This window comes from Rutidosis leptorrhynchoides, chromosome 11 (genome assembly GCF_046630445.1).
Source record: "Rutidosis leptorrhynchoides isolate AG116_Rl617_1_P2 chromosome 11, CSIRO_AGI_Rlap_v1, whole genome shotgun sequence".
In the NCBI taxonomy this organism is placed as follows: domain Eukaryota; kingdom Viridiplantae; phylum Streptophyta; class Magnoliopsida; order Asterales; family Asteraceae; genus Rutidosis; species Rutidosis leptorrhynchoides.
The window spans coordinates 355486447-355509889 of NC_092343.1; positions in this window are offsets into that span (position 1 = coordinate 355486447).

Genomic DNA, 23443 nt, shown 5'->3' on the forward strand with positions numbered 1-23443 from the left:
CCTCAACAATACCAACAAAACTAAAATCACAATAACACGAGAGTTATTCCAATAGAAAGCAACACTACCAATCCAAACAACGACAAAGCGAGTTCATCAAATATAAGACCCTGAGTTTCGTTTCAGCAGTAAAGCACGCTGTGCGCCTGCTTGCGCGCCACGGAAAACCAGCTGGCAGAACTGGTTCGTTATTTTAATGTTTTAAAAGGGTCATTTTGGTCAATTCACATGGGGGCCGGTTTTTGAGCCACAAAACTGATCCATTGCCTATCTTATCCTCATTTTCACCTATTTCCACTCACACACCTTCATCTAGAGAGAGAAAGAGTTTAGAGAGAGAGAGATAGCTTGATTTGGAGAGGAAGGAGTCGGATTCTCACCAAAGCTCGAGTATTAAAGTTGTTCATCTCGTTCACGGCTACGTTTTGGTTGTGGTGGTAAGTTCCAATTCCGAATTTCATTGTTTGATTTGATATTCAAAGTTAGAGTTTGAACTTGATTTGTTAAGAAACCCATTTAGACTCTTGAAGTGAGTCTAGTGATGCAAGTAATCGGGTTTAAGGTTGTTGTTTGTGGGTTTTGGGTTGGTAAATGAATTAACCATGTTTAGGCTTTGATTTTGGGTGTAATCACTTAGTTTAGTGATTATGGAAGTATTGGAACCCGTTTGGGTGTATAAGGTTGACTAATTTTGAAATGGGTCAAAATTGGGGTTTATATGTCAAATTAGGTAAGATAAGTGTTTAACACTTACGATTGGGTTTGATTGGCGTTAATGGAACCATTATCACTCTAGTTGGTGATTATTGGCGAGTTTGGGCATGAGTTGTGCTTGGAAGTGCATGATGTGCGTAGAGGTGTATACGAAATAGTTATATTTTTACTACGAAATACTATTAAATACGATACAATTTTACACAAGTTATTTATTTATTTATAGAGTGGATATACCTAAACCTTGCTACAACACTTATAGGCAGTGTACCTAATCGTACAGAATTTCGACTTACACACTTACAACATTCGCTAACATACCCTTATTATTATTGAATTAAAATTAAAATTATAATATATATATATATATATATATATATATATATATATATATATATATATATATATATATATATATATATATATATATATATATATATTACGTGAGAGATAGAGATGATAGAAAAGGTGTCCTTCATTCGACCAAAACCCCCGAAATTTATAAGATGTTAGCTGACACTGTTCACCATGCGATCGCATGGGTTTATAACTGCCAGGCCATGCGATCGCATGGCCCCCTGGGACAGCTCACATTTGCTTGTTTTCTTCTTGCCGACGGTTTTAATATATAATATAATATATATTTAATTTTTAAGAATTAATTATATATTATATTATATTCATATGCATAGTTGACTTGTAATTTTTAGTCCGTTGCGTCGAGCGTTGAGAGTTGACTCTGGTCCTGGTTCCGGATTTTTGAACGTCCTTTTGTACTATTTAATATCTTGTACTTTGTGTTTTGTGTCTTGTACTCTTGTAATTTTGAGACGTTTCTCATCAATAATTTGAACCTCTTGGATTGTACTTTGTACTTTTAAGCTTTTTGGTCGTTTGCGTCTTCAAATCGCCAAATCTGTCTTTTGTCTTCACTTTTTATTATTTAAACGAATATCACTTGTAAATAGAACAGTTGCAACTAAAAGCTTGTCTTTCTTGAGGGATAATGCTATGAAACATATGTTCGTTTTTAGCATTATCAAATATTCCCACACTTGAGCGTTGCTTGTCCTCAAGCAATATAGTCTTGAAATAAAAATACTAGAATCACTTCTTTATTCTTCACACTTTGTACATCAGTGATTTTTATACGGCAGTATGAACAATAGTAGTAACGATGTGGTTTACAGTCCCACATGACTATGAAAATTTAGATCCTTAAGGAAATTGGATCTTTATGAAAATATTTGATCTTTTTAAAAATTCAATCTAGCTTTTACCATAGATAAGTTTTCCAGAATAACCCTTCACTGGTGTTTGCAAATTGTTTTTGTGGGTTTGGTGGGTTTCAGATTTGAAAATTTTAGCTCAAAACTTGCGGTTTTTTGTCACCCACTTGCTAACCTTGTATTGGGAAAGCAACACGTCCAGTTTACTTGCTCCGTATATTACCTTTCGGTAAACTACCGTCCGGTTGTAAAGGAAAGCGTTGAACAAGCAACCGTTGAGGCAATGTCTCGTGACATGTTTTTAATTATGGTCTATATCGTGTCGGATGCAATTACTATCCTTTGTAGGAGCAATAGTAAAGATCACCCTATAGTTTTTCGGTCTGGCACAAGGTCCTGTCTTCAACCATGCTATGCAACCACCGTTCTTACGGTTGACACCCGATTTGGTTCAGGTGAACTAATGAATTCCAGATGAATTCCTAGGATTTTACTTTCAATGGTAATGAATGCATTAAAAATGGATTTTCAGAAAACAAATCGGTTTATAATTTTGATCAAAATATTTTCTCGTTCAAGCTCGAGTTTAGATATCATCGAATTCTATGAGTTTGTAATTCTCAATCTTTAAGGTCAATCCCAAGGATTGAGTAATATCGATCTTAAAACTGATTTTTAACTTTTAAGGAGATTATCCTTTCTGGGGATCTGATTCATTAGTCTTATAAGCTAATTTGCACGGTGCCCCCCCATTGTACGAGACAGATCCTCTCATGGTTTGGATAAGTCTGACCACTTGGAGACCCTGTTTGATGCTGAAGTCCGTGGATTTCCAGCTGATTTTCGAGAAAACTTTTCAAGGTTTTTCGTAGACTCTACAACTGGTCTGGACGACAACTTCCTGACCTAAATCAAGAAGCGCGTGTATTTTTCTCTCGGAAGACTTTACTTCCTTTTAAATTACAATAAACTGGGTAAAACTGATAAAATTGTCCAAAACAAAAGTATCTTCAATTATTTGTACAAAAATATGTGATATATGTTCTAAATAACTTGGTAAATTTTTCCCACACTTGGCTTTTATTTTTCTTTCTTTGCCTTTTTATTTTCCTCTATTCCATTTTAAATGAATTCTAACATTTTAGGTTGTTTCTCAATTTATGTCCTTTCCGAGGTAACAATAATTTCGGTGTTAACACCTAGTTTTATCGTTCATAAATTTGTATAAACATGATTTTGAGTTCATTTAATTGAAAATTTTGAAAAATTTTACTAGAATTGGGTAGTCAGTATATAAGACTAGGGCTGTTCTTTATTATCAGAGAGCACTAGATTCTAATACAACTACTGCGTTACTAGTATTTTTAATGGTAACCAAGTGTATAAGTCAAAAATTTTAAAAATCAGAAAGAATTTAACCCCTTCCCACACTTAAGATCTTGCAATGCCCTCATTTGCAAGAAATCAGTAACAATTTAAATTATTGAGGGTGATTAGCGTAGAAAAATGATTAAATTTTTACCAAAGTTTCCAAACATATTAGCGTTTGTTTGTTGAATGTTAAATGGTGCACATCATTTTTTCATTCCGTCTTGTTGTTACTTCACATTTGTTTTTCGTTTGTCGTCAAAATTAGTAGCTTTTGCTGAACTTAATGTCAGTCTTTGAAAGTTCGCTGTTTTACACTGTTTTGTACATGAGATAAACTACAAACATATATAATATTTTTATTATATTTTTTTTTATAAAACCTTTATTTATTAAAACAATTTAAATGAATAGTTTTTTTTAAATTTTTGTTTCCTTTTACTTTAGGTAGTTTCGGTATGTTTACCCAGTCCGTCCCTCGACAAAATTTAAAATTTGTCGTTTTTAAAGCGATTGTTTTAAAAGCAAAGATTTTTGAGTTTTTTAAATGTTTTTGGCATACTTTTAATCAATAAGATTAAAAATAATGATAACAAAATTTCTCGTCCCTCCCTTGGGTAAAGCAATTTCGGTTCAACGACCTAGTTTTCAACTCACGACGAATTTTTAGATATCATATTTTTAACTTAGTGAAATAAAGTAAATTTTTGTTTTTAAATTCACACCAAACTTAAATTTAAAATGTATAAAATTAAAAATTCATTAAAATTAATTTTACAAACTTATATTAAAAAATATTAATTTTTCAAATATTTACAAACTTAAATATATTGATTTTAAAAAGTTTACAATATTAATTTTAAAAGCATAGTAAAAATAAAATAAAAAATCTTTTTGGTCTTTTATCCCACTTTAATCAATCAAATATTATCAAAAATATACGCCATTCTTTTCGGTAAAGTAATTTCGGTTCCATAACCTAGTTTTACTCCTGACGAATTTTTGAAATATTTTGGGTTGATTGATTAAAGATATTTATACCTTACGAATAAACGGTAAATTTCGCAGTGATGTAATAAATTTTTGTATGATATCAATAATTTCGGTTACGCATACCTAATTTTATTGAATACCAATTTAATACTTTATAGCGAACGATTCAGCGTTTATTATCAAAAGATTAAAAACAATAAAAATAAAAATAAAAACTGTACATACTTACCTGTGAGAAAGAATTCTCAGAGACCTGCTTTAGCCGACTAATAGGAGAGTCGTGTGATTTGGTTCTCCATAGCTATGTAAGCGTAACCTCGACTCTTCAATATCTTTTCTTCTAAACATATGAACGGTCCTTCTCTGCATAGAGTAACAAATTCGGTATTTGAATATGTTTGATTATTTAAACATTTACCTTCGTGTGACCATTTTCCGCATTTATGACATCTTTCAAGGTGTCGTGCTCTTCTTTTTTTTGCGGATTTTGATTTGCCTTTACCAAAATGTATCTTATGATGATCTTTCCTGAGTTATTTCCTTACTCCGTCCATTTTGCCTCTTATAAATGATACCAGTTCACTCGAAAGTGTGTGATTATTACGTTTAGTAATCATAGCGTGTAGCATTAGACCATGGTTCAGATCAAAGGAATTCTTCATCTCGTAAAACCTAAAAAAAAAAAAATTCAGAATGGAGGGAGAAGACTAGTTCTTTAGGGTCTGCTAGGGAAAGACCATTCGGATTCCATTTTCGAGAACTACACGAAAACAGAATATCTAACTCTAACAGAAATACATATTACCCTAAAAAGATTCGAACCTTCCCACACTTAGTTAGCTGTGGTGTCGAAATTGTGATTAACTTCATCTTCAACTTCCATTAGATTATCTATGTAATGTTTAACTCTGTGACCATTAACCTTAAATTCAATCCCATTTGAATTTATTAATTCTACTGTTCCGTACGGGAAAACTCTTTTGACTATGAATGGTCCAGACCATCTTGATTTCAATTTTCCAGGAAATAACTTGAATCGGGAATTGAAAAGAAGAACTCTGTCTCCTTCTTTAAATTCTTTTGAACTTCTGATTCTTTTATCATGCCATTTCTTCGTTCTTTCTTTATAGATTACCGAATTTTCGTATGCTTCATGTCTTAATTCTTCTAATTCGTTTAGCTGACTTAACCATAGACGTCCGGCTTCATGTAAATCAAGATTACATGTCTTCAAAACCCAAAATGCTTTATGCTCAATTTCTACTGGAAGATGACATGCTTTTCCGTAAATGAGTCTAAAAGGTGTGATTCCAATTGGAGTTTTGTAGGCTGTTCTAAAAGCCCAGAGTGCATCCTCCAATTTCATGGACCATTCCTTCGGATTTGATCCTACGGTTTTCTCTAAAATACGTTTTAAAGCTCGGTTGATATTTTTAACTTGTCCACTTGTTTGTGGATGATAAGTGGTTGAGATTTTATGAGTTACTCCATATCTTTTGAGAACTTTCTCAAGTTGATTATTACAAAAATGAGTACCCCGATCACTTATTAAAGCTTTCGGTGTTCCGAACCTAGCAAAAAGACATTTTAAAAAGTTAACTACAACTCGTGCATCGTTAGTTGGGAGAGCTTGTGCTTCTGCCCATTTAGATACATAATCAATGGTAACGAGAATGTAGAGATTATTATGAGATTTTGGAAATGGACCCATAAAGTCAATACCCCAAATGTCAAATACTTCACATACTTGAATGACATTTTGTGGCATTTCATCACGTTGACTTATTTTTCTGGCCCTTTGACAAACATCACAGGATTTGCAAAGAAGGTGTGCATCTTTGAAAATTGTAGGCCAATAGGATCCAGCATTGTAGACTTTTCTTGCTGTGAGTTGAGGCCCATAATGCCCTCCTGTTGGTCCTGTGTGACAATGGTTTAAGATTTGACTGGCTTCATCCCCTAATACACATCGGCGTATTATTCCATCGGGACAACTATTAAATAAATGTGGATCTTTCCAGAAATAGTGTTTTATATCATTAAAGAATTTCTTTCGTTTTTGGTACGACAACCCTTTTTCAAGAAATCTACATACTAAGTAGTTTGCATAGTCTGCAAACCATGGAATTTCATTATAATGTATCTTCAATAGATATTCATCAGAAAAGTTATCTTGTATGGCCGATTCATTTAGAACTTCTAATTCGGGATTTTCAAGACGAGAAAGATGATCAGCGGCGAGATTTTCTGCTCCCTTTTTGTCTCGGATTTCAATATCGAACTCTTGTAAGAGTAAGATCCAACGGATTAATCGTGGTTTGGCATCTTGTTTTGAAAATAGGTATCTAAGAGCAGAATGGTCGGTATAGACCACCATTTTAGCTAGAACGAGATATGAACGAAATTTGGCAAAAGCAAAGACAATGGCAAGGAGTTATTTTTCAGTAGTTGTGTAATTCATTTGTGCTCCTTGTAACATCTTACTAGCGTAATAAATAGGTTGAAATCATTTTTCAATCCTTTGTCCTAAAACGGCTCCCATTGCAAAATCACTTGCATCGCACATGAGTTCAAACGGTAAATTTCAATTTGGAGTTATCATGATCGGCGCATTAGTGAGTTTTTCTTCAAGAATATTAAAAGATTTGATACATTCATCTGAAAAGATGAATGGAGCATCCTTTTCTAGGAGTTTATTCATAGGAGTGGCAATTTTAGAAATTTTTTTTATGAAACGTCGGTAAAAACCGGCATGCCCTAGAAAAATCCTAACTCCTCTAACATTGGTGGGATGTGGAAGTTTAGCAATTACATCTACTTTAGCTCTATCCACTTCAATTCCTTCCTTTGAAATTTTATGACCAAGAACGATGCCTTCTCTAACCATGAAATGGCATTTCTCCCAATTAAGAACTAGATTTGATTGTTCGCATCTAATAAGCATTCGTTCAAGATTAACTAGACATGATTCAAATGTATCACCGAAGATTGAAAAGTCATCCATGAAAACTTCCATGCATTCTTCTATCATGTTGTGAAAAATCGCCATCATGCACCATTGAAAGGTTGCAGGGGCGTTGCAAAGTCCAAATGGCATGCGTTTGTAAGCAAAAGTACCATAAGGGCACGTGAATGTGGTTTTCTCTTGATCCTCGGGTGCTATTGGAATTTGAAAATATTCGAAAAAACCGTCAAGAAAACAATAGTAACTATTTCCGGCTAATCTTTCTAACATTTGATCAATGAAAGGTAAGGGAAAGTGATCTTTTCTAGTGGCGTCATTTAATTTTCTATAATCAATACAAACACGCCATCCTGTTACAGTATTTTTTTCATTTGTGATGACAGTCATGCCACCCTTCTTAGGTACACATTGAACTGGGCTTACCCATGGACTATCAGAGATTGGATAAATTAAACCTGCATCAAGCAGTTTAATAATTTCTTTCTTAACAACATCTTGCATATTAGGATTTAGTCTTCATTGGCGTTGCACATACGTTTTATGACCTTCTTCCATAAGGATTTTATGTGTGCAATACGAAGGACTTATGCCTTTAATGTCATGAATCTTTCATGCAATAGCTGGTTTATGAGCTTTTAGCACAGAAATGAGTTGAGATTTTTTATTTTCAGTAAGAGAAGACGATATTATTACAGGTAATTCAGATTCACCATGTAAATAAGCATATTCCAAATGGTTTGGAAATGGCTTTAACTCTAATGTCAGTGGTTCTTCTATCGATGATTTGTATCGATATCTGTCTTCCTCTTTTAGCATTTGAATTTCTTCTGTTGTTGGTTCATATCCATTAGCCATAAGTGCAGCTAACATTTCAGCTTCATCAATTGGTTCAGTTCCTTCTCCTAAAGAACATTCTCCTGTTCCTTGTAATTATGAAAATTCTTCTTACAATTCTGCATGTGAATCTATAGTTTGAATATAATAACATGTATCATCTGCAGATTGTGGTTGTTGCATGGCTCTATCCACAGAAAAAGTAACACTCTCGTCCTCTATACTTAGGGTCAGTTTCTTACCGAATACGTCTATTATTGCTTTAGCCGTGTTTAAGAATGGTCTTCCTAATATGAGAGGAACTCGAGAATCTTCTTCCATGTCCAGAATTACAAAATCTACTGGAAATACTAAAGTACCAACTTTAACTAGCATGTTCTCCATTATCCCTCTAGGATATTTTACTGATCGATCGACTAGTTGTATGCTTATTCGTGTTGGTTTCAATTCTCCAAGGTCTAGTCTAGCGTATAGTGAATACGACATTAAATTTATACTAGCACCTAAGTCTGCCAATGCTTCTATTGAACTAAGACTACCCAGAAAACATGGAATTGTGAAACTTCCTGGATCTGATAATTTTTCTGGTATCTTATTCAACAGCACTGCAGAACAATTAGCATTCATAGTAACAGCCGAGAGTTCTTCCATTTTCTTTCTATTTGTGATTAGATCTTTCAAGATTTTAACATATCTTGGCATGCCTGAAATTACATCAATGAAAGGAAGATTTACATTTATTTGTTTAAACATATCCAAAAATTTGGATTGCTCGGCTTCAAGTCTTTCTTTTCTCATTTTACTCGGGTAAGGAAGTGGTGGTTGGTATGGTTTAACATAAGGTTTAGCCTTAACTATGTTATCTTCATTAATCTTTTCAACTACCGGTTCTGATTCCTTCTCTTGCTCAGGTTGTGGTTCTTGTGTAGTAGGAATAGCGTCACCAGAAATTACAGGTATTTCAGGTGGTTTAAGTGTAATACCACTTCTTGTAGTAATGACTTTAGCTGTTTCATTTCGGGGGTTAGCATTTGTATCACTAGGTAGACTCCCCGATTTTCTTTCACCTATCAACCTTGCTAGGTTGCTTACTTCTTGTTTCAGATTTTGAATAGAAGCTTGTTGATATCTAAATGCTTGAGCATTTTGTTCATTGGTTTGTTTCTGAGATGCGAAAAATTGAGTTTGAGATTCAACTAGCTTCGATATCATATCTTCAAAATTTGGCTTTTTATCATCGGTTTGTGGTGGTTTGTTTTGAAAAATAGGTCTTTGCTGATTGTAAGTATTATTAGATACTTGTTGATTGCTAGGACCTTGTTGGTTGTTGTATGGAACATTTCGGTTATAATTCTAATTTTGATTGTAGATTGGTCTTGGCGGTTGATAATTATTCTGATAATTATTTCCAGGCCTTTGGTTCATGTATGAAACATTCTCTCTTTGTTCCATTGTTTGTTCAATACTGAGATAATCTTTTGTCAAATGTGGTCCTCCACACTGCTCACAACTAATTCGTATTGAGTGAATATCTTTAGTCATCTTTTCCATTCGTCTCTCGACTGCATCTATTTTTGCGGAAATGGAATCAAAGTCATGGCTAGAATCGGCTCTAGCCGCTTTAGATGATCTAACGATATCTTTTTCTTGATGCCACTCATGTGTGTGGGAAGCAGTGTTATCAATAATTTTGTAAGCTTCAGTTGCGGTTTTCTTCATAATGGAACCACCAGCTGCTATATCGATGTCTTTTCTTGTAGTGATGTCGCATCCTTGGTAGAATATTTATACTATTTGATATGTGTCTAAACCATGTTGCGGACATCCTCTCAATAACTTTCCAAATCTTGTCCACGCTTCATATAGAGTTTCATTTGGCTTTTGTGTGAACGTAACAATTTCTCCTTGAAGTCTCACGACTTTAGATGCCGAAAAGAATTGTTTAAGAAAATTTTCAACTAAAACGTCCAATGCATCAATCGCCCCTTCAGGTAATGATTCTAACCAATCTTTGGCTTCTCTTTTTAAAGTCCAGGGAAATAACATGAGATATATCTGTTCATCCTCAACTTCTCTAATTTTAAATAGAGTACAGATCCTATTAAAGGTTCGAAGATGTTCATTTGGATCTTCCTTCGGCGCACCACTAAATTGGCATTGATTAGTTACCATGTGTACGATTTGTCCTTTGATTTCATAATCTGGCGCATTAATGTCTGGTTGAGTAATTGCGTGACTTTGGCCAGTGCGTTTAGCTCTCATTCGGTCTTCCATACTTAGAGGTTCCAGATTTTCCATGATTGAATTTGTTGAATCTGAATCACTAAGGGATTCTGATTTAATGGTTTGTTCCTCGACAATCTCTGTTTGAATGATTGGTGGTTCCGGAGGAATGATTAGTGGTTCAGGATATCTGAATTGTCCCTGAATATCCTCTGGGTTCTCAATTGTGTGGTCGGGTTCAAAAAATGGATTATCGAAAATTTGAATTGGAGTACTTGGTCGACTAGATGACGATTCTAAAGAAAAATCAACGGCGACAATATTGGCTAGATGTCTTGATCGAGTTACAGGTGGTGAACGTATAAAAGGTGGTGAACGTTTTGCTCGGTGCATTCACTGAATATCCTATTAGTTATAAAAAATAAAAATTATATAAGTTATCAAATTAATAGACTTTTCTGATTTTGCCCACATTTCGAATAACCAATAGATGCAGCAGGTAGCCAGGACCCTTTAAATCGGAAGCCCACAACTCGCCACTAACAAATCCAACTATTACTACGAACCAGAAAATTTTTGGATGTCTATCAATTTAACCGCTTAAAATAATTTTTCTTCGAAATTTAAAGAAATTTTAGAGAAGAAATAGAAAATTCTATGTCCTAAAAACTAGAGCGTCGAGAAATAAGAAAGAAAAAGAGTGCGTCGGAAAACGTCGAAAAAATAAAAGGTCGAAAAAAATAAAAAGAACGTAGTGCGTCGAAACTTAAAAGTCTAAAAACTAAGAATTAAAAGTTGCGACTAAAGGTATTAAAGCTTAAAGAAAATTCTATATCCAAAACCGCAATAACTTAAAAAGTACTAAAATCTTAAAAAGGCGTCGCAAAATTTAAAGCACCTAAATCTTACTCTAAAGAAAAAGTACTTAAGGGATTTTACGGCAAGGCCTAAAAATCTAGAAATAAAAATAACTATGGCAAAAACTATATCTTAAAACTAATTACGAACGATAAAAATACAAATATTACGAATTAAACTAATAAAAAGATACGGAAATATAAAAATAAAACTAAAGTTATAAAAATACAATTTTTTTATAAAAATATTATTTTTATATTATTTATTTTATAAAAGTAATAAGTTTATATATTTAATAAAACTAATTTTAACTTAAAATACAAATTAATTAAAAACTAAAACTAAATTATTATAATAAGTAACCCTAATTAGGGTTAAATAATAATAATTAATACTCCGTAATTATTGCAGTACCAGGTTCAGTTGGGCGTGTCAGAACCTCTCATGCGGTCGCATGAGTTTTATTCATACGGGCCATGCGATCACATGACTTCTGGATCCAGCTCTGATCTTGGGCTGCTACAGTACCGGGCCGTATACTATTTATATTTATATTTTTGATTTTTAATTTTCTGTTTTATATTTATATAAAATAACTAAAAACTTAATTTAAAAAAAAAATACCTATTAGTTTTTGTAACTAAAAGAAAATACAAAATTTTTAATTTTTTTTTATATTTTGAACAACTCTTAAAAATATATATATTTCGTTTTTCTTTTTTATATTTTTGTATTTTTAATATTTAAAACGTATTTTTACAAAAAGAAATTTAATAAAAATCTTTTTTTTATATATAGCGTTTCGCTTTCGGCGTTTAAGAACTAGTCTTGGTCCCCTGCAGCGGCGCCAAAAATACTTGATATGCGTAGAGGTGTATACGAAATAGTTATATTTTTACTACGAAATACTATTAAATACGATACAATTTTACACAAGTTATTTATTTATTTATAGAGTGGATATACCTAAACCTTGCTACAACACTTATAGGCAGTGTACCTAATCGTACAGTAGTGTAGTTTTTAGTAAGTCCGGTTCGTCTACAGGGAACTAGCCAAGTTTAACGCTATATTTTTTAAAAACTATATTTGTATATAAATATATATATAAATATAAGTAGTATTATTATTATAAAAGGGGGATTTTACCGTTTAATGATCGGTTTGTCGATTTTAAAACTTTAGTCGCAGTTAAAACCTAATGTAAAATATTAAAAATAAATAAAACTTAATTTAAAGCGTAAAGTAAATAACAATAATTAAAGTGCGATAAATTAAAATGCGATAAATAAAATAACAATAAATAAAATTGCGATAATTAAAAAGTACGATAATTAAAAGTGCAATTAAATAAAATGACAGTAAATAAAAGTGCGATAAAATATGAAATAAAGGAATTATGCTTATTTAAACTTCCATAATCATGATGTTTGACGTGTTAATTTTAGTTTATTACCATGGGTTAATTGTCCTTTGTCCTAGATTATTCAATATGTCCATCTGGTTTTTGTCCATAACAGTCCATCAGTCATAAATATAAAGTGTGAGTGTCATCGTCAAATTATTCTTATATCCGAAGTCAAATATTCCAACTAATTGGGGACTTAAACTATAATTACATCAATTTTCCTTGTATGTATTTCACCCATGTTTTAATAAGTCCATTGACTATTAATCCATTCCCGTGTCCGGTTAAATGAACAATTATTAGTACTTATAAATATCCCGCCCATCGTGTCCGATCGAGTGTATGTGGTTATTTATAATTACGTCCAATTGTAAATCTTTATATTAAATTAATGAACTATCATTGAATTAAACAAATATAAAGCCCATTAATAGCCCATAGTCTAATTTCCACAAGTGTCGTTCTTTGTCCAAACCCCAATTATGGTACAAAGCCCAATTACCCATTTTTAATATTTAGCCAAACATGACGATTACTTCGGCTTAAATAAGCATAATAATAACTTAGCTACGAGACATTAATTTAAAAAGGTTGAACATAACTTACAATGATTAATAATAGCGTAGCTTTACACGGACAGAATTTGGACTTATACACTTACAACATTCGCTAACATACCCTTATTATTATTAAATTAAAATTAAAATTAAAATTAAAATTAATATATATATATATATATATATATATATATATATATATATATATATATATATATATATATATATATATATATATATATATTACGTGAGAGATAGAGAGGATAGAAAAGGTGTCCTTCATTCGACCAAAACACGCGAAATTTATAGGATGTCAGCTGATACTGTTCACCATGCGATCGCATGGGTTTATAACTGCCAGGCCATGCGATCGCATGGCCCCCTGGGATAGCTCACATTTTCTTGTTTTCTTCTTGCCGATGGTTTTAATATATAATATAATATATATTTAATTTTTAAGAATTAATTATATATTATATTATATTCATATGCATAGTTGACTTGTAATTTTTAGTCCGTTGCGTCGAGCGTTGAGAGTTGACTCTGGTCCCGGTTCCGGATTTTTGAAAGTCCTTTCGTACTATTTAATATCTTGTACTTTGCATTTTGCGTCTTGTACTCTTGTAATTTTGAGACGTTTCTCATCAATAATTTGAACCTCTTGGATTGTACTTTGTACTTTTTAGCTTTTTGGTCGTTTGCGTCTTCAAATCGTCGAATCTGTCTTTTGTCTTCACCTTTTATTATTTAAACGAATATCACTTGTAAATAGAACAATTGCAACTAAAAGCTTGTCTTTCTTGAGGGATAATGCTATGAAATATATGTTCGTTTTTAGCATTATCAGTGCAATTGGGTCAATATTGCACTAAGTGTCAATTTGGGTTGGTTTGTAATTCCACCCTAATTGTGTTGTTGTTATATGATAATGGAATAAGTACTTTCCATTGACGTGTTGCGGATTGTTCGCTTGCATTCATCAAGACAACAAGTTGAGTGTAAATATATTATATGTATAACGACTCTCATTTTTCCATTCTATATTTCTCATTTTTCCATTCTATACTTTTCCTTATTAAATGCCCAATAAAATATTTAAACTTAATAATTAAACTTTAATCGATAAAGGTTAAGCATTAAGAATTATAAAATATGATAATTAACTTTGTACAAGTTAATAAAAATAATAAGTTAATAAACTTTTGTGAGTAAATATATAACTAAAAAGACTTGTGTAATTAAAATAAATAAACTTGGATAATTAAGGGTTATTAAGCTAAATTAAAGTGCAAGGTTTAAAGTGAAAAATGTAAACCCTAATCACCCAAAACCCTAGCCGATTTTTAGAGGGTAAAATTACCCTCATACCCCTTAAAATTTCAGCACCCATCACCACCATAACCTCCTCATCAAGTCTAACTTGTTCCCTAAGTAATTCCTTATAAAACCCTAATTCTAGAATAATCCTAACACTCCTATAAATAGGGACCTAGGCTAAACCATTCCATGTACCAAATCATAAACAAATCCCTCACTCAAAAATCTCTCTCTCCCTCTCTAGATTTCGGCCAAAACCGAAATCCACCACCATCCATCGAAATCCTTGAGGGTTTCCAAGAAATCTTCAAGTGTTCTTCGCGTTCTTCGTGATCTTCAAAGAATCTTCAAGGTGTTCTTCAAGATATTCAAGGCTTTGATCTTCCATCTTCATCAAGTTCTTCTTTTCTTTGTTAATCTTCTTGGATCTTCAAAGGTATAACATAAACCCTAAACTATTTTCATAAACTTTGATCTTTGTTAATTCGTATGCATATTATAAACATGTTATACATAAGTAATTACATAAACACCTAGATCTATACATGTACAAAAAAAATTATAAATATATACATACGTATGTATAATGTCGACTAGAAAAAAAGGGGGAAACTTTGATTTTAAAAACCCTAGATACAATTAGAAGATTTGTTAGTGGTTAATTAAGGAAACAAAATAACTATATATACATATACATATATATCGACACATATACATATATATACATGTAAAAAATAAATTTTTATATACATATATACATATACACGACATTATCTACATATATACACTAAAACCCTAAACCCTAATTTGAATTATACTACTTTAATCAAAACCCTAGTTTTATTAAAAACCTAATTAATTATTAAACCCTAATTCATTAAACCTAACCCTAATTAATTAGTACCACTTTAATTATTAAACCCTAATCATTACCTAATCATTACTACATTAAATAAAACCCTAATTTACTAAAACCATAATTTATGAAACCCTAGGACATTAATTACTAAACCCTAGTTAATTAATTACTACTCTAATTAACTAACTCTAATTAATGAAACCCTAATACTACTTATACTATTAATTAACATGTATACACTGTTACTATTATTAGCACCTATAACCTACTACTTATATTGTAACACATAAAAACCTTTTTGGGATATGTATTAGAGATGTATAGATCTTCGAACTTTCTTGACGAATGGTTTCTACGAGATTCTAGGCAGAGGGTTTGGATTTCCGATTTAAAGGGTCCTATGGCTCAAGCCCCTAGATCTGAAAAGGCCATTCGAAGGGAAAGGGGTGATTGGAAGCTTATCTAATATGACAAGTATCCTAAAATGGAAAACAGTCTTTAAGTAAAAACTTTCTAAGTATAGAAACTTACTAAAATAGGGAACCTACTAAAAATAGGAAACTTTCTAAAAATAGAAACTTTCTAAAAATAGAAACTTACTAGGAATAGAAACTTAGTGAAACAAACTATACATAAACACGTACTTAAACTCAAACATGGGCAAAACACTTAACTACTCTTAAATGACAATAGGTTGACTTTCTTGCTCACTCGTTCAACTCTCTATTCCGAGGAATAACTCTCTCTCTACTTACTAAGGTGAATTCATAGCCCCTCTTTACTGCTAGCAAACTTACTTACTTTACTTGGGGTGAGACACATGTTGTTTTTACTTTTTATACTTTTGACACAAGTACCAAACTGTTAAACTATGCTATACCCGGCTATGTCCGACTAAGTCCCTACATTGTTATTTTTAATTGCTGTTGCATGCTTAATTATTGGGGGTAGGCCTATCGGGAGTAACGTCCCCGATACATTTGACTAAGTCTTTGTATTACTTGATAATAAAATTAAAACCGACAAGGACAAACACAACTTGTCATGGGGCAAACTTAAACGTTTATTCTAAATATCACGCTTTGGCATAACTTTAGATCCTGCGAGAGATCAACTTTACAAACTAAATCTTGTGGTCTAAAACAACGGTCAAACATTTTTTGTTAAACCTATGAACTTCACTCAACCTTTTTGGTTGACACTTTAGCATGTTTTATCTCAGGTGCTGTCTAATTCAAGCTTACTTATCTACTGCTTATGTGATGCTACTTGGACATAGGATCAAGAGATTATTGCATATTTTACTATTGCATTTAAACATTTACTTTATTCCTTTGTAACAACATTTCATTTTTCCGCTGTGTACTCTCAATAAAGTTTGATTTTATCATTTAGTATTGTTCTCGTTATTATAATATGTTGGTATATTTTGATATTAAGTCACATTTTGCCCAGGCCCTAACTGGGGGTGTGATAGATTGGTATCAGAGCATAACCAGGCTGTTATAGAGAACCAGGATTACATTTTTATGTGTGCCTTATTTGCTAGCTAGGGTGCCTTATCAATCTAGGAAACTATAACCTTTCCTGCCTTAGACTTTAAAGCACTTAGGATTGCCCTATAATCTTAACATTTATGCTTTCCTAAATTTGACTAAAAGATTCTAATCAAAGTCTCTTTCCTAATGATAGGATGTTAAGCTCAAGCATTAACAAGCCCATTAAGGCAACTCACAGCCCTACTATCGAAGTAGGTGTTGGACACTTTGAAACATCAAGACCTGTTCGAAGTCCTTCTTACAGTCCTGCTTGCGAAATTCACAAAGGTCTCCTCAATATTATCCAACTCCGAGAATCGAAGATAAAGGAAAACGTCATGAAGAAGTCGGTCCATCAAGGAAGAGAGCCCGGACTCCTTCTTATAATGATGCTGCTAAGTATGAGGGTTTGCTTCACCACATGGCAAGAGTGGAGGTCCGTATGGATGAGAAGGACCGTGAAATTAAGAAGTTGGTGGAGTAAAATGTTGAACTAAGAAAGGAATTAAGGCTCCTAAAGTACGAGGGAGAACCCAACACTCGATGAGGAAAGCAATCACTTGCTCATCTCCAGGAAGATGTTAACTTCCAAATGAAAATGGAGAGAAGCCGAGTCGACAAACAACTTTCCCTAAGGGAATACGACACCAATGCCGTTAACAGTCGTGTTACCAACCTTTACGACAATCTCAAATATCTCTACGAAAAGCAAAAAGGGAAGAACGAGCGATATGATAAGTTTGTCCAATAATCTCTCGACTCTCAAACCAAAAGGCTAGAGAAACTTGTGAAGGATAACATGGAAAAAGTGATGAAGCAGTTTGAGGACGAGAAGAAGAAATATGAAGACTATTTCAATCTTAATATTCTTTAGTTATCTTTCCTATTTTTCCATCTATGTAAAGGCTATGCCTTAAAACTATTTCTAATTCCGAATCGTGTATTAAGGCTTATTTAATGCCTCGTTCCTTAATAAAATAAAGTGTTTTATTTATATCATGTGATATTAATACTTTATCTTATTCCTACTTGTAATTGCTCAACCCTATAATTTGATCCGACTTATGTTCACTCATGTAGCGACATCATGGTTCGTCCAGCTGCACCTACTGTTAACAATATCGTCTTGACTACTGAGCAATTCCAACAACTACTCACTGCCGCACAAGGCAACAATCAAGCTAACAATGTTAATCCTCAACCAAAACCTTGTTCCTACAAGGATTTTTCAAACTGTCATCCTCCTGCATTTAAGGGAACTGAGGAAGCTGTCGAACTAGTCCGTTGGTTCGAGAAGATGAAATCTATTTTCCGTATTTGCAACTGTGGTGATGACGATCGAGTAAAGTATGCCACTAGCTCATTGGGTGGTAATGCTTTAACTTGGTGGACTGCTCATGCCAAGTCCGTAGGAATTGATAATGCTAATGCAATTTCATGAAACGAACTCAAAAGCATGATGGTCAACAAATTTTGCCCGAGGAGTCAAGTTCAGAAACTTGAAGCGGAGTTCTGGGAACTCAAGGTCAAGGGTACTGATATTGAGAACTACACCAATCATTATTTGGAACTTTCTACTCTATGTCCTGAGATGTTTCCTACCAAAGCTAGAAGAATTGAGCTGTATATTGAAGGTCTTCCCGAGGATGTTTAAGGAAATGTTATAGCTGCCAAGAAGGTTACTCTGGATACTGTGATTCTGATGGCACAAAATCTGATGTTTGCCAAGAGAAGAAGAGAGTCGGCCAATAAGCAGGTTGAAACCAAGGGTAATGATGGTAAGAGGAAGTTTAAGCCATCTCAAGGTTTAGCTTAGAATGATAGTAAGAAGCCTGCGGATGGTACAAGGTCGAATTATAAGGGTACTTATCCCTTCTGTATTCGTTGTGAGAGGCATCACCCGGGGAAGTGTACTGCGGTTTGTGCGTTGTGTAAGAAAGTGGGATACGTTGCTAAGACGTGTAAGACTCCTCCAAAGGATAAGGCTATTGTTCCAGCCAAAGCTCCTCCAACCTGCTATACTTGTGGAGAAAAGGGACACATTAGTCCTAATTGTCCTAAGAAGAAGGATAATCCTACTACTGGAGCTAATACTACTGCTGCGAAGGGTCATGCGTTTGTTATCACTGCTGCTGAAGCTCGAGATGAGGATGAGATCATCACGGGTACGTATTTTGTCAATAATTGTTATGCAACTATTTTATTCGATACTGGTGCCGACCGGAGTTATGTGTCTAGTGATTTTTGTACCCTATTTACTGAAAAGCCTCAACCCTTAGAAACTAAACGATTAGTAGAAGTAGCCAATGGAAAGATCATGCCAGTCGATAAAATCTATAAAAACTGCAACTTAATCATAGTCGATAAGGAATTTAAGATAGACCTTTTTCCAGTCGAGCTCGGAAGTTTTGACGTTTTAGTCAGAATGGATTGGTTACATCCATTACATGCTGCTATCATGTGTTACGATAAAACTGTTCATGTTCCATTGGGAAATGGAGAGACTCTCATCATCCAAGGTGAAAAGAGTGGTTCCAATCTCAACATCATCTCCTGTATTAAAACTCACAAATACCTTATGAAAGGTTATCCAACTATTCTAGCTCACGTTAAGATGGTTGAATCGAAAGAGAAGCGTATTGAAGATGTACCAGTGGTTAAAGACTTTCCCGATGTGTTTCCCAAAGATCTTCCTGGTCTTCTACCTCCTCGACAAGTTAAATTTCAAATTGATTTAACTCCTGGTGCTGCTCCTATTGCTAAAGCGCCGTATCATTTAGCACCCTACGAGATGAAGGAATTATCTAACCAGCTCCAAGAACTATTGGATAAAGGTTTCATTCGTCCTAGTTCGTCCCCATGGGGAGCTCCTATTCGGTTTGTTAAGAAGAAAGATGGTACGATAAGGATGTGTATAGATTATCGCGAACTTAACAAGCTTACTATCAAGAACCGTTATCCGTTGCCGCGTATTGATGATTTATTCGACCAACTTCAAGGGTCAAGCGTCTATTCAAAGATTGATTTGAGATCTGGTTATCACCAACTCCAAGTCAAGGAATCTGATATTCCTAAGACTGATTTTCGTACCCGATATGGACATTATGAATTCTGTGTCATGCCTTTTGGTTTGACCAATGCTCCTGCTATATTCATGGATCTTATGAATCGTGTTTGCAAACCTTACCTCGATAAATTCGTTATTGTGTTCATTGACGATATTTTGATCTATTCCAAGAGTGAGAAAGAACATGAGCAACATTTGCGTATGATTCTTGAACTCTTAAGAAAGGAACAACTCTATGCTAAATTTTCTAAGTGCGAGTTTTGGCTCAAAACCGTACAATTCCTTGGACATGTTGTTGATAGAGACGGAATACATGTCGATCTAGCTAAGATTGCTGCTATTCGGAACTGGGAGATACCAAAGACTGCGAAACATATTCGCCAGTTTTTGGGACTTGCCGGTTACTATTGAAGGTTCATAAAAGATTTTTCTCTCATTGCTAAACCTCTTACGAAGCTAACTCAAAAAGTGAAAGGACCCGTTCATATACATTATAAACGATTCACAATAGTTGATTACATTGCGAGGTATTTGACCTCTATATGATACATTTTACAAACATTGCATTCGTTTTTAAAAGACAAACTTTCTTTACATCGAAAATTGACAGGCATGCATACCATTTCATAATATCCATTATCCAACTATAAATTGATTTAATAATAATCTTTGATGAACTCAATGACTCGAATGCAACGTTCTTCGAAATATGCTATGAAAGACTTCAAGTAATATCTTTAAAATGAGCAAATGCACAGTGGAAGATTTCTTTAACATCTGAGAATAAACATGCTTTAAAGTGTCAACCAAAAGGTTGGTGAGTTCATTAGTTTATCATAATCATTTATTTCCATCATTTTAATAGACCACAAGAATTTCATTTCCAGTTCTTATAAATATACGTCCCATGCATAGAGACAAAAATAATCATTCATATGGTGAACACCTGGTAACCGACATTAACTAGATACATATAAGAATATCCCCTATCATTCCGGGATCCTCCTTCGGACATGATATAAATTTTGAAGTACTAAAGCATCCGGTACTTTGGATGGGGTTTGTTAGGCCCAATAGATCTATCTTTAGGATTCGCATCAATTAGGGTGTCTGTTCCCTAATTCTTAGATTACCAGACTTTAATAAAAAGGGGCATATTCGATTTCGATAATTCAACCATAGAATGTAGTTTCAATTACTTGTGTCTATTTCGTCAAACATTTATAAAAGCGCATGTATTCTTAGTCCTAAAAATATAAAGGGTAAAAAGGCAAATGAAACTCACCATACTGTATTTCGTAGTAAAAATACATATAACGTCATTGAATAAGTGCAAGGTTGGTCTCGGATTCACGAACCTAAATTAATTATATATATATTTATGTGTTGGTCAATATTTGTCTAACAAATTAGGTCAAGTCATAGTGTACCACAATCCTAATGCTCGAGACTAATATGCAAAAGTCAACGAAAGTAAATTTGACTCAAAATAATTTCCAAAAATCTATACATGATTAATATATAGTTTAAATATCATCGTTTTATATTTTTAAATATTTTTAAAAGATTTATTAGAATAAATAATATAATTTATTTATTAATAAATAAAATTTTATATTAAATTTATATAATAAAATATACTTTTATATATATTAAGTAATAAAATTTATAGAGTTCATTTAATATCATAAAGATAATATGATAGGTATTATTAAAGTAAGTTATTACACGTAGTAAAATATGTTTGTATCACATATATATTTGATAAAATAATATCTATAATGATAGTAAGTAAAAATTGTATTATTTTGTAATAATAATTATTATTATAAAAATATCAATATTTATAATTACTAAGATGACATTATGATAAAACAATAATTCTAATTATGATAACTTTAATATTTACGATAATTTTTAATATTATCTTTAAAATAATAATTCTATTTAAAATAATAATAAAAATGATATTTTATAGTAACAATGACATTTCTATTAAAATGATAATTTTTGTTAAAATGATAGTTTTAATACTAACGATACTTTTAATAATAATAGTAATGATAAAAATAATAAGAACGATAATTTTATCTAAATCAATATCTTATAATATTTTAATTTCATCATGACACTCTTACTCATTATTTCCTAATCATTTCGTTTAATAGCTTTTAATAGTCTTTTATATCGCGTTCATAATAATGATAATAATAGTAATCAAAATAATTATGTGTTACAAATATTTGTTTTAATTACACTAATATTAATAATGATAGTTACTATAACATTATTAACGATAATACCAATAATTATCTTAATGATAATATAGTAATAATAATAATAACAATAACAATAACCATTTTTAAATAATGATATATATATTAATAATGATAATAATAATAATAATACTAATAATAATAATAATTGGATAATAATAATAATACTAATTATAACTTTAACGATAATAACGATAGTAATAATAAAAAAAATAACAATTTTTAATGATAAATCCCTTTTATTGATAAAGATAATAATAATGATAATAATAAGATAAAACTAGAACGACGATAAAAATGACGATAATAATAATCATTTTTAATAAAAATATCGAAAATTCAATTGATTATAACTTCTAATCCGTTCATCGAAACCATTCGATATCTAAAGGAAAAGTTCTTAATTTTTCGCTAGCTTTCCAAGGACATGCATATCTTATACCTTATCTCAACCGCAAGTGTAACTAATTCAAGATTCAACCTAACCTGTCTAAGGGCAATATCAAAAGTACAAGCATGCATAATCCTAAATACTCGAGCACTAGTCAGGGATACACTATTAGTATGTAAAAGTTAAATTATGAGTACTCACGTATCAATATTGAGATTCAATATTGCAGGAAAGGTACGTAGAAGCAACGGAAATGATAAACACTATATTGACCTCACGAGCATACCCATGAACCATACTCAATCACCTCCATAGCTATAACCCATAATTTCCTTAATCCTATTCTACTCGAAAAACAATTTCAAAATCACTCGGACAGCACTCCGTCGTAATATTTTATGTATACTAATAATATCTTGAAATAATACGGAGTAAATATATATATATGTAAATCGATTGAGAGAGTTTAGAGAAAAATATTTTCAAGTTTCTATGAAATAATGAAACCTATTGAATTCTATTTATAATAGATTTTTGAATTATTAAAGTGAATTATTAAAGTATGAATTATTAAAGTGAATTATTAAAGTATGAATTATTAAAATGAATTATTAAAGTATTAATTATTAAAGTGAATTATTAAAGTATGAATTATTAAAGTTAAAGTAAAGTAAAAATAAAGTAAAGGTAAAGTTTAAGTATATTAAAAGTATAAAAACTATGTACGTATAATACGCGTATAAATATATATAATATTAATTTAAATCGTTATATATATTTAATAAAATAAAATATAAATATCGTTATCTTTATCATACTAGTTAAGTAATGAGTTGTCAAAAGTGG